Below are 13,062 nucleotides of genomic sequence, written 5' to 3'. Positions count from 1 at the left end.
TACGGAGGAAGAGGGTTTAATAATAGCAATGGTATCGGTAATAATCAAGGTTACTACAATAGTGGTTTCAATAATGGTGGCTATAATCAAGGATACAACAATGGATACAATCAGAATGGTTATAACAAAGCTCCTGGGTCAACTTCTGGATCATCTAGACCTCAGTGTCAGATTTGCAACAAATATGGACACATTGCCCTAGATTGTCACAACATGATGAATCATAGTTTCATTGGAAGGATACCACCTGCAAAACTTGCTATGTTGGCAAGTTTCAATGACACAGATCCTCAGTTCAATGAGCAATTTAGTAACTCTCAGTTCAATGAGCAAGGCAATAGCTCCAGTTCAATGAGCAAGGCAATAACTCTCAGTTCAATGCATATCAGAATGCTTCTCATCAGTTTCCTGATTTTCATCAGAATGTATATCAAGCTTCCACACCTCATCAAAATGATTCATGCTGGTATGCTGATACTGGAGCCTCTAATCACCTCACTGCTGATCTGGCCAATCTAGCTTCTCATTCAGACTACAAGGGAAAAGATAAAGTACTTGTTGGCAATGGTCAAGGTTTGAAAATCCTTCACACCGGGCTCTACTTCTTTTCATGTTCCTAATTCTACTCATGCTTTTCATCTTAAAATATTCTTTATGTCCCTACTATAAAACATAATCTTCGGTGTTCATAAATTTGTTTATGATAATCATTGCATGCTAATTTTACTCCCAATGCCTTTTTGTCAAGGACATGGCATCGGGGAGGATGCTTTTCCAAGGACAAACTAAGAATGGTCTTTATCCCTTGCATCTCTCATTCCAGTCTCATCAGTTCATTCACTCTCCAACTGCTTTCATCACCAATAAAGCACCAACTTCTACTTGGCATAACAGACTTGGACATCCTGCAACTCCCATTCTTCATCAGCTAGTTAACTCAAAATGCATTGATGTTCAAACTCAGTCAAATAAACTTTTGTTTTGTAATGATTGTGCTATTGGAAAGATAACTAAACTTCCTTTTGTATCTTCTGTGTGCAAATCTATTGCACCATTACAGCTTTTACATATGGATCTTTGGGGTCCATCTCCAGTTATTTCTGTTAGTGGTAATAGATTTTTTGCTACTATAGTAGATGATTTTTCCAAATGCAGTTGGTTTTTCTTTCTAAAATCTCATTTTTGTTCTGTTTTTCAATCCTTCAAATCTTTTATTGAGAATTTTCTATCTTATAAAATTAAAATAGTAAGATCTGACAATGGTGGCGAGTTTACAAGTGACAAATTGGAAACCTTTTTGTACATGTCTGGTATTGCACATCAATTTACATGTCCACACACTCCATAGCAAAATGGAGTTGTGGAAAGAAAGCATAGACATATTTTGGATATGTCTCGAACTCTTATCTCTTAATCTTCCTTCTAAATATTGGGTAGATCTTTTCTCTACTGCAGTATATCTTATCAACAGATTACCATCTCCATCTCTTCTCTTTATCTCACCTTTGGAAAAACTTTTTCACAGAAAACCAAACTATTCCATTCTTAAAACTTGTGGTTGTACCTGTTACCCCTGGTTAAGACCTTACACTAACAATAAATTAGAGTTAAGATCTAAGCCATGTGTTTTTATTGGATATTCTTTAAATCACAAAGGATATAGATGCCTTCATATTGAGTCTGGCAGAGTTTATATTTCAAGGCATGTTATTTTTAATGAACATCAATTTCCTTTTCAAATATCCAGCTCTTCATCTTCATATAATTGTAATCTTCCTCAATAGTTTCCAAAACAATCTTCTATTTCATCATCTTCTTGTGATACAGTTCCATCTATCTTGTCTTCTATTCAAACTTGTGATATTGGTTCAGTTCGTCCTCTCATCAATACTATATCCATTCCTACTTCTTCAAACATTCATCCAATGCATACAAGAGCTAAACAAGGCATTTTCAAACCTAAACCCTTTCATACAATCAAGCATCCTTTACCTCATGCATTGCATACTGCTCTTTCTAATATTCTCTCAACTCCAACTTGTTTCTCTCAAGCAATCAAGGATTCTAATTGGAAAGATGCCATGGTACTTGAATTTAATGCATTGCTTAAGAACAGAACTTGGATTTTAGTGCCTCCCTCATCTGATCAAAATGTAGTTGACAACAAGTGGGTGTTTAGGCTAAAACAAAAAGCTGATGGTGCTATTGATAAATATAAAGCAAGGTTAGTGGCCAAAGGATTTAACCAGCAGTATGGATTTGATTATCTAGAAACATTTAGTCCTGTTGTTAAACCTACCACCATCAGACTCATTGTATCCATTGCAGTCAATTTCAATTAGGAAATAAGGCAGGGTTGGATGTCTCAATGCCTTTCTACATGGTCATTTGAAAGAGCAAGTTTTTATGAAGCGACCACAAAGGATTTCTTCGATCCTATGAAGCCACATTCGTATGCGGACTTTTAAAATCCATCTATGGTCTTAAACAAGCACCTCGTGCTTGGTATGAGAACTTTTTCAAGCCTTACTAGGAATTGGTTTTACTACATCCAAGCAGCCAGATCATTCTCTATTCATCAAGAAAGATATCACGATCAATCATCTACATCCTAGTTTATGTAGATGATATCCTTATTACAGGGAGTTCCAAAGATGAGAGTTTGAAGGTTATTAGCCAATTGAGTTCTAAATTTGCTATGAAAGATCTTGGTTTGCTTCATTATTTCTTGGGATTGGAAGCCTGGCGAGATTCAAGAGGTAGATTTTTGTGTCGGACAAAATATACTTATGATCTATTAAGGAAAGCAAATATGATTGATGCCAAACCAGCTCCCACACCTATTTCATCAAGTTGTAAATTGGATTCTCACTCGGGTGAGATTTTAACGAACCCTCTTGTCTACATATCTTTAGTGGGGGCACTTCAATATTTAACATGGACCAGGGCGACATATCATTCAAGAAATATGGTGTGTCAATTCATGCATTCTCCAAGATCACCTCACATGGCAGTTGTAAAGAGAATTATCGGTATTTGAAAGGAACTATTGATTATGGAGTATGGTTTACAAGGAGTCCTTTCAATCTTCAAGCTTATATGGATCACCAGATTAGGCGGGTTGCCCTATGGATAGGAGGTCTATAACTGGTTTCTCGTATCATTCTTGGCGTAATCTTCTTTCTTGGTGCGCCAAGAAACAAAGACCTGATAGCAAGGTCAAATCTTGAAGCAGTACGTGTCTTTGGCACACCACAAAATGCTGAAATATATTGGATTTGTTTGCTACTCAAAGATTTATATATTTCTTTACTGAAACCTCCTCTTATCTTTTGTGATAATATAAGTGCAATAGCTTTAGCTAATAATCCTATTTTTCATGCTAGAACTAAGCATGTAGAGATAGATTATCATTATATAAGAGAATTAGTTGTAAATAAAGTTGTGGATATTCAATACTTGTGTACAAAAGATCAATTGGCAGATATCTTTACAAAAGGTCTATCTTCTCAACGATTTCATCTGTTGCTCTCCAAGCTGTCAGTTATTTCCACTCCCTTCAGCTTGAAGGGGGGTATTAAGGAGTCTGAAGAAGACCTCAAGGAGTCTGAAGATGATCTCAGTCAGTCAAGAAAAGTCAAAGCCAGCTCATCAAAATCATCAGCCAATCACACATTAACAGCTCATCATATTGTAACTAACCTATAACTGATTTCTGTTCTGTCTGTTCTGTAACTGATTTATGTTTTGTATATAAAGGGCTTGTAAGATCATAATCAGGCAATAAAACAAATACATTTCATTCTCTCTTGTGTTCATTTTATTTTCATTAACTTGTGGTGGTCGACTGAGGTGAGTACTAACAAAATGAGGATCGGAGCTTAAGAGGCCCCAGGATTTACAGATGCACCTGCATCGGATCAGATGCCTTATGTAGAGCCTGGAGAGTATATTGGAGGTAATTTCTTCTGGAACATTCCACGAAAAGACTCCCTCCTCCCTGCGCCGGCATTCTTCATCTTCTACTTTTCCACTATACGTACATTCTCAACAGTGAGTTTAAAGGATCATAGAGATGTAATTTGTGTACTGAACAAAGATATAGAAGACCGGGGAAATAGTAGACAAATTAAGGTTTTATTTTACCTTAGTCGTTCCAGCCTGCTTTGTATTCTAGAGTCCTAGGTTCAATCGTTATGTATGTAGTATAGGACGCAAATCTAAAGACAATGATGAATTCTATGTCCAATATTTGTATCAAATAGAATAGTTCTTACGGAATCTACAACTCAAGACAAACTCAATCTTGACCTTGCTCACAAGATAGGATATTTCTGGTTGCTTATAGATTTCTAGAAAACCGTATTAAATTTGCATGCGTTTTCCAAAAGATCTAAGGCTATGTTTTTCTTTTCATTTTTTTTTTTTTTTTGGTAATCCAGATTTAGAGCTAATTTCTTGAGCCTCAAAAGGTTCTGTAAGGAGTGTTTGCAGATCCGAACCATCATCCACCTGGAACAGAAAATATACCAAGCCTATGAGTATGTTGACGACAGGATCTAACAGAAGCAAATTCAACATTTTTCAATGATCGAAAATTGTCATCCTCATTCCAGGCATAAATGACATATTGCTTTCCTACATCAAGCTGATATAACATTTTTCAGACTAAACTCTACCGTCGAGGTGTTACGTCAGATATATGAAAAGAAAATGTCAGAGAGCCAAAAACTGCAAAATTCTTACAAGAAACGGAAATTGGCAAGAGGTTGAAACTAAAATGTCATCTTGACAAAGTTCACCATATGAGAGTCCAGAACTCAAATCTAGTGCACCACGTAGGAAGCAGCACAACTGCACTTTAAAAAACAGCACTCTTACTCCAGGGATGAAGGAAACAAGGCTCAAGCTGTATTAGCTTATTAGCTTACGGATACACATGCACAGTCTGGCATAGTTTCTAACTCTCTATCACAGTAAAAATATAGTAATCAACATTTCTTCGACTTGTTATGTGGACTGCCGGAGAAATCCTCAAACACAACGGTCATTCCAGCTGTTTTCTTGAGCATAAGCAATATTTTGACACCAGATGAAGCTCTGCATAGATCTTTTAGCTTCTTACTAAATTCAACCAACTCTACCTCCTTATCCTTTGATAGCATCTTTGTTAAATTGATGACAATGCTCTCCAAAACCACCGCATTTCTGAATAAAAATTTGAGGAGCTTGAGTTCATTCTCACACCCTACAAGTTCCCAAATCTCAATACACTTACAGTGATCAAACGGACATTGGAACGATAACTGTTTTCCCCAATCTCCTCCATCCTCCAATGAGTTAAAAGTTGCCTTATAACAGAGTAATGAATTAGATTACTAAGTTACATGCCAGATTAAACACAAGTCAAGTGGAAAATCAACTAATAAACAATAGTGATTCTATTAAAACTCCATATTGTATATTTAAATTTGGTGTTCTCAAACCAAACTGAGAGTTCCGGTTACTTATTATTCAAAATAGAATAAGATGTTCAAATCGGTCATTACCAGATACACATAACTTCAAATTGTCCAACTATTATTCCAGTGACCCAGCAGTTACGCTGGAATATTAAGAGTTACTTGAGAAATTCAAGCTCACAACTCGTTTTACCCTTTGGATGGATCAAAGCAGTCACATAATGTCATAATGTTTTGAATACCAGAGATAAATGAGGTTATGGTAGAATGTCTAGTACCTTTAGTTCTTTCCAACACAAGCGCGTCTCTACAAGAGTCAAAATCTCTAACAATTTTGCCACTGGATGGATATAACCATTGTCAAACAAACTTTTCAGCTACAAATATCGTAGATTGGGAAGTGAAAGGCGCGCCCTCTCCAACCCACTTGGTAACTCTGAAAAGTCCTTTGGCAGTAAAAAATAAGAAAAAAAAAACCTCAGATATTTCTGCCAAGAAAAAAAGGCAACATATAGCATTCCACAAAATCATTGCCAATGACAAGTGCGTTGAATGCCTTAAGTTGCTTGCGTCCAAGAAGTTATTTTTTAATTTTCACTTAGCTCCATCAATATCTTCGTTTCAGAGCTTAAGTTAGCCTTAACCATTCACCTCATACAGAATGCAAAATTGGATTTATATGCCATCTCTCTAACAAAACTAGTAAATACATATCTGAAGTATTCTGACACACAGTGCTAAAGACGTCGCGTGCCTAAGTCCTTTGAATATTTCATGCAAACATTTACAAATCACTTTCGTTTCCAATGTTTTGTACCTGTCGATCACCTTATATATTTCAGCAGTAACTAGAGAGGATAGATTCTCCAGACAATATTCTTCATATATGTGACCTTCCAACTTCAATGACGTGAGGCTCGGAGCACATATCTTGATCTTACCAGATTCAGCATATGCGTAATAACTTTCCACCAACAAGTACTTTAGTTGCGGAGCAGATATGGATATACTGGTGAAATACATATGCTTCCAGTTCACTAACTCCAACTTCTCCATAACTGGGAAGTACAAAAGAAGGTCGCTCGAATCATCTTCCCAAACGATAATTGATTCTAAATGCAAACTCTTGAGTTGGTATATATATATTACCATGTACAATGGATTTAGCAAGCCAACTCAAGAGTTTGCATTTAGAATCAGTTATCTCTCTCTATATATATATATATATACTAAGTAAGAGACCCACACATCTATTTGATCTGCATCCTCGTGCAGAGCACTTGAAAGGCCATTTACATCATGATCATGGCAAATGAAGAGACTGAACTTGTTTATACTAGAACAGCTTCAACAAATTTTCTAAATTCTTCTCTTTTATATTCTCTTGTATCTTGACTTATCCAGAGTTCTTAGTCGGGTTTAGGTTCGGAAGACATAACCATGCACAGTTCCCATTACTTGAAATAAGACTACTTCGAACTACTTCTTTCATGTCTAGAAAAGAGATGATTTGATGGAGTAGTTCTTCTGAAAAACTACTGATTCGGTCTACATTAGTCTTCTTCATTTCCCTTTGTTATTGGCTGACTTCAGCAACTTTCTACTTCAACATGGTTGCGATTTTCTCTCCATAGTTATAAATTGAGTGCAAAAGAAAATACAGTTACCAACGTTTACCTATTTAACCACTAGTATAAAGCTGGGCAACCAAAGAAGAGAGGAAGGGAGAGGAAGTAGAGTGAATGATACCTGAATAAAACAAGTCATACAAAATTTAAAATTACTGATCACAAAAACAAAGAAAGTTGGAAACTACATATAAATGCAGTCTTCTCCCATATAACCAAAACAAAGATATACTATGCATCTAACACTGCATCACCTGAAATGAAAAAATGGAAAGGAGTAAAAGCTATTTGAATAGTATGTTTGATTGTTTCCAAGAAAATCAACAGGAAATGGAAACTCATAGAATCCCCCAGAATTTGAATTCCAGGAAACCAGAGAGTCCGGGAACTGTTTGGTAACCAAGAGAAACGGGTGGATATGGATGATGCTACGCTGATGAAATGAAATCAATGAAAGGAGTAGGCCTTACTGATGTATATTTCTTCTCTCTCCTTTCCAACCCTATCCTGGACCTGGAGGCAAGAGGGAATAGGAATATTTTTCCAAATCCAACTTTGGAACATAACTGTTCAGATGTTCTCCTACTTTTTGCACCCAAAGTCCAAACCATGGACGGAAATCCTCCCAGTTCTTGCCATCCAAACATACCATGATTTTCCAAAGGGCAGGGCACCGCTAACAGACTGCTTGAATCTGTGACACTTTCGTGAATTTTGAATTACAGGACAGTTACTAGCTTTTATCGTGTATTATGCTTTTCTATTCAATTATGAAACTAAACCTAATCCTAGCAAGTCTTACTGTAAGGCTATGTATGCTTAATATCAAAGATCATTTCATATGAATTTCAGTTTCACCTATCTACAACATAATATACAATTATAAGATTAAACTTTTTCCCCTAAACTACTTGAAACCTAATGTCAAGCCCAGGGATCAGATTTTTTAGGTTTTGACTTAATCTGACACTCCGGCATCAGGACGACTCCAATGCATTAATAAAGCACACCACTCAACAAAATAAGATCGATGTCCAGAGGAAAGTTCCACTAATTATTAGGTCATAGTGTCACACACACACACACACACACACCGTGGAACTTGAAACATTTGATAGTGAGGTTAAGTGACAGATTGAAACATGTTTGTTCAAGTAGAATCAAGCATTTCTACTAATAAAACAAGAAAATGGGTAAATGCAGTAATCGAAGTAGTAACCACTTACAAAATGAAAAGAATGAGTGGAGAATCTTTTTTAGACTTCTTGAGAGCCTCTAAACAAAATTTCAGATACCCGTCAAATGATGAAGAGAATGGGACACAACGAGGGAGACACATTAAGAGTGTTGTGAAACCCCAATATAAGCTCAATTTGGCAATGAAGTATGAAAACAATCCTTTCCTTTTCCCACTAATTTAATAGCTTGTTTAGACAGTAAAACACCGAGTGAAATAATGGGGCGTCAAAAACATTTAGACAGTAAACTGCTATTTACATCATATCGTATGTGATATACCTCAATTTTTTTATATTTTGCGGTGTCCGAAAGGGACACACACGTATCCATGTCAATGTAACTTGGGAAAATTAAGCATCCTAAGGCCTAAGCTAGATCCAAGTCAATTACTTTAAGAATTACAAGTACACCAGGGAACCATAAGAATTAACTGGGTAATAATCCATTAAATTGAAGGTAAGATATACTGGATGATAAATAAATAAAAGAACATATTAAGTTATCGATTAGAAGAATTCAATACTTACGAAATTAAAGAACATGGCTGGACGTACTCGTTACAAGAATAATTGCCAGCTGATGTACCATGATAACTAAAGCTCATTCATCACAACAGGTCATACAGAGCATTCTTGACAACAACAGTCCCAACCGGAAAATATCATCCACAGCTCACCCTTACAACAAGAAATTACGAAGTATGTCCAAACTCTCATGATTTGGTTCATCTTTAGCCAGCAAATTTATAACCATAGACATAGTATTTGCATCCGCCGAGAACCTCCTCTCATCCATTGCCTTAAGAAATTGCACTGCCTTCTCAAAATTTCTGCCTTTGAGAAATCCTTGAACCATGATATTGAACGTGCGGTCATTTGGAGCAACATTATTCTCTTCCATCTCTATGAACAAACTTTGAGCATCAATTAACATGCCCTCCTTACAAAAGTCATTGATCATTGTGTTATATGTTATGGTGTCGGGCAGCACCTCTTTTGAAGAAAGACTGTAAAATAGTTCCTTGGCTTCCAACAACATTCCTTCTTTGCACATGTAGTGAATAATATTGTTATAAATCACAACACTAGCTCTTAACCCATTGCTTTCCATCAATCGAATCAAGTCCATTGCTTCTGAAAGTCCACCATTAGAACACACACCTTCTATTAATGTACCATATGTGACAATATCTGGACTCTGCCCACAAGTTTGCATGTCTATAAAAATCTTCTTTGCATCCAAAACTCTCCCAACCTTACATAGCCCACCTATAAGGGTAGTATACATGATAACATCAGGTTTCAAACACTTCCGAGTTATATCCTGAAAAAGTTTCATAGCCTCAAGAACTCTCCTAGCTCTGCAGTAACCACTAATCAAACTTCTATAAGTAATAATGTTAGGTTCGAGACCTCTATTCAACATTAAATTAAAACATTTGCACCTCTTCCATTCGACCTTGCCAAGAACCATCACATTAAATTTCTAAACAATAACAAAGTGAATATTTGAAATATAAAATCTCAAACATCACTAGGTTCACTTGTTTAGGAACCTGAACTATGACAGAGATACTACACATCTGAGAACCCTAACACCATGTCATAAAAGAATCAACTTAAATTAAAATAATCCCATAATTATCCACAACTTCTTTATTAAGATAACATCCTTCCAAATAAAATATCAAACAAACTCTCGGAATAAAATTCCTCACTACCATGTTCTCATGCCATGAAAAGGTAAACTACGTTATTACATCCTTCCAATAAAGAATCGGACCTAAAAGAAAAATTCAATCGGATCGGGCACGAAATCACAATCACACCCCGATTCCATCGCCTTCCACCTATGTTCCCAAGAACACACCCACGCGTTGCCAAAACAAAGCAAATATAGGTTGACAAATTGAATTTCTTTGGTATGAGTAGACTAAATACATATAAACATTTCAAATTTTACTTATCCAACTAACACTTTAAATCTATCATAACATATCATTCTCGGCTTGGAAGGCCAATGGTTCAGTCATCTCAACCTAAGATAGTTTTTTCCCAAGCAAAACTTCCATTTTATTAACTTCCATTTTATTAACTCATTCTAATAACTCCTTTTAATATCTAAATAATTGAATTACACTTACCGATGTCCGTCCATTTGTATAAGGGGTAGGACCGCGTCCTACCGAAAATATTATTAAGTCCTACTCCTCCAGTAAAAGAAAGTTAGAACTTGTATATATAACATATGTAGATATTATATATGTATTCAAAGGTAAACCCAAACACACTCAGTATAAACAAATCCATTTCTCTTATCAATTAATCAATTACTTTTCTTATACACTCACCCTTTAGTATCTACTCCACGATTTGCACTCCACACATTTGCCAAATCACACATTCCCGTGTGCCTCTCTCCCAATCGAATACCACAATATCATAGCCATCTCCTCGGGCTTTCATACACATATTTCACGACCTCTTTGGGCCTGAAAACTTCGAGTCATTCATGGCACATTCAATGAATACTTTAGGTCATTCCCCACACATTCAAGGAATACCTATCATATCACTAACGGGCCATTCATGGCACATCGATGAATGCCCCGGTCATTCACCGCCACATTCAAAAAATACCCGATCCTACATTCCCGTACATTCAAGGAATACAACTAACCCGCCAAGGCGAATACCTTAGTTCCTCTTTAGGGCGGGTCTTTACTGATCACGGTCATTCATGGCACATTCAATGAATACCCGGGTCATTCATGGCACCTTCAATGAATACCCTTATATAACACTAACGGGCCATTTATAGCACATTCAATAAATGCCCACCTACATATGACATCATCGGTCATAAAACTCAATTCCAAAACTTGAAGTGGAGAGTTCTAAAAGGGTGCGCGTAAGTTTTGTTTACGCGTTATTATCTTGTATTGCATAGATTATTTGGGAGAACGTAGGAATATCTTGATTCAATTATTTTTGGTTTACGCGTTATTAATTTCATGAATGTATAAGTGTCATAACGTTGTGTATCGTAAAAGACTGAAAAAAATCACAAAACAGTAAATACATGTACACAAGTATATTTATAAAGGTCTTAGCCTAAAATCAAACACGTTAATAGTCCTAGACTTATCCTATTAGACCGAATCATAATTTTATGTAAAAGTCAAATTTTGGGTCAACTGGTCAAAGTCAACCCTGGTCAAAGTCAACAGTCAACTCTGGTCAACAGTCAACATTGGTCAACCCGGCCTAAACTCCAAAAACCCAAAAGCCCAAATCCTAAAGCCCATAGTCTAATCTTAAAAGTCAAATTTTTAAAATCAAAAAATAAAAAGATATTAGCCCACGATTTTGGCCCAAGCCCAAAATCGTTTTTTGCTACTGTTCATCTCCTTCATTCCTTCATTCTCCAGCCACCACCGACCACCACAACGGCCACCACCGGCCATCCATGACAGAAAAAAAAATGGTGGTTTTGATCCTCACAAAACCCCCACCTACCTATACCATCAAATCATGATTATTACGTTATCTTCAAGAAAATTCGAGCGACACCATTAAAGGTTTATTCAAGCTTCAATCACCCTCTCCAAACCCCGATCAACCACCAACAATCCACCTCAACCCCACAACATAACCTCACAACCAAATCTAATAAAAACACTAGTCCATACAATCAAGACGCAAGACGGTGTGGTGCTGATTTGGTCGCCATTGAAGCTCCTCCGGAGCTTCAGCAGCCCACCTCGCGACACCAACAACCCAAACTCAACCATTTATCACCTAACCATTCCAATCTCCAATTCAAACAAAAATCCATATCAACTTGATCTACATCAACACCTCAACCCAAAACCCAATAAAATCGGCTTACCCAAACTCCAACAGAACAAGCTTATATCCAACGTATATCGATAATTAAAATTTGATTCAAAATCATCTTTTTATTTCGTAAGTTTGTTTACACAGTACCCAGACTAAGACAGCAGCAAACTAACGAATAGTAGGTAGAATAAACAGTATGTAGAATAACATTGACGAATAATTGAACAGAAAGAAATTTACAGATTTGCAGATATCAGACATTAAAGTTTTTAAAGAGACTTACAAATATGGATTCAGTGGAAGATAAAAGATCTACTCACAGTTTAAAACCGAACAGCTTCCCGAGAGCTAAACCCCGAAAACCCAACGCTCATCGCGTGAAACTGGACGATCTTTCTTGTTCAAACCCTTTTTTTCTTCTCTCAGTAAAACTCTTCCTTTTTTGTTTTTTTTATAAAACTCCCGTTTTGTTTTTCCCTAAAAACTCTACGTGAGAAACCCCTATTTTCTGGTTTTTAAAACTTCCCCGAAAACAAGGGTTTTAAACCTATCTACTTACTTACGGGCTTTTATCCAAAAACTACTGGATATCTTATCTCTGTTATTTATTACATTATTATTATTATTATTATTATTATCTTTATTATTATTAGGAAAAATAAAATAAAATACGGGGTGTTATACAAACAGTACCCATTCATCAACGCACTGCATGTGACTGTGTTAGGCTTCCCATTTCCCTGAAACATCTCCTCTAATAGGTCATGTGCTTCACTAACCTTCCCTTCTTTGCAATAAGTATCAACCAAAATACTGTATGTTCTCACATCTGGCGCTGTACCTCGTTGAAGCATCAGTTCAAACACCTGAAGTGCTCCACTGGTCCCACCC

The 13,062-nt window shown here is 36.4% G+C and overlaps 1 protein-coding gene and 1 long non-coding RNA gene across 12 annotated transcripts in view; both read right to left on the bottom strand.

The window, feature by feature from the left end:
* The window catches only part of LOC147505606 (uncharacterized), a 39,445-nt gene extending 30,436 nt beyond the window's left edge, over window positions 1–9,009 (bottom strand). Inside the window, exons 1-4 of one of the 11 annotated variants that reach the window (XR_015193392.1) lie at window positions 8,857–9,009; window positions 5,741–7,211; window positions 5,279–5,351; window positions 3,414–5,208 (exon numbers count right to left, since the gene is read on the bottom strand). The gene's annotated coding sequence lies outside the window, so the exon portion shown is untranslated. The other 10 variants (XR_015193385.1, XR_015193388.1, XR_015193390.1 and 7 more) reach the window with 10 other exon arrangements.
* Window positions 1–13,062, bottom strand: part of LOC147505604 (uncharacterized) — a 61,065-nt gene that overhangs the window by 32,313 nt on the left and 15,690 nt on the right. The gene's annotated exons all lie outside the window — the stretch shown is intronic.

This window comes from Coptis chinensis, chromosome 4 (assembly GCF_015680905.1).
Source record: "Coptis chinensis isolate HL-2020 chromosome 4, ASM1568090v1, whole genome shotgun sequence".
Taxonomy (NCBI): domain Eukaryota; kingdom Viridiplantae; phylum Streptophyta; class Magnoliopsida; order Ranunculales; family Ranunculaceae; genus Coptis; species Coptis chinensis.
This window is presented reverse-complemented; position numbering and strand designations above follow the sequence as displayed.